Raw genomic sequence first — 816 nt, forward strand, 5'->3', positions numbered from 1 at the left:
AATATCTCATTGTTTCTTAGGTGGGTAAACAATGTACTCACATGAGGAAATATGGAGACAACATGTGGAGCAGAGACTGAAGGTGGAGCTGCCTCAGCGACTGCTTCACCTGGAGATCCATTCCTTATATCTGTACACTCTGTGGGTGCTGGGAAGTGCTTGCTGACAGAAGCCTGATACAGCTGTCTCCTGAGAGGCTCTGCCAGAGCCTGAAAAATCCTGAGGTGGTTGCTCTCAGTCAACCATTGAACTGAGTGCTGGTTCCCAGATGGAAGTATTGGAGAAGGGACTGAAGCAGCTGAGGGGGTTTGCAGCCCCATAAAGCAAGCAACAGTGTCAACTGCCCAGACCCCACGGAGCTTCCAGGCACTGAACAACCAACCAACTGATACTCATGGAGGGATGCATGGCTCTGGAGACATATGTAGCAGAGGATGGCCTTGTTGGTCATAATTGGGAGGGGAAGCCCTTTGGGCTTGTGGGTGTTTGATGACCCATTGTAGGGGAATGCAAGTAAGGGAAGACTGAAGTGGATGGGTTAAGTAGGGAGCACCCTCATAGAGTGAGAGCTATTGGTATGAAATGGGGTTTCTGAAAGGGAATCCTGTAATGGTAAAATATTTGAAATATAAATGAAAAAATCTGATAAAAATAATGTTTAAAAACATTTAAAAAAGACTTGAAGCTCTGTTATTCCTTACTAACAAGCTGCAAGGACTAATACCTAGACAACATCTGTCTATTGTCACTCAATCAAGCTGCTAAGATTCAAATTGCCAGTTACATGATCACTCTGTCTATAGCTGCCCTCACATA

This window comes from Arvicanthis niloticus, chromosome 15 (genome assembly GCF_011762505.2).
Source record: "Arvicanthis niloticus isolate mArvNil1 chromosome 15, mArvNil1.pat.X, whole genome shotgun sequence".
Lineage (NCBI taxonomy): Eukaryota > Metazoa > Chordata > Mammalia > Rodentia > Muridae > Arvicanthis > Arvicanthis niloticus.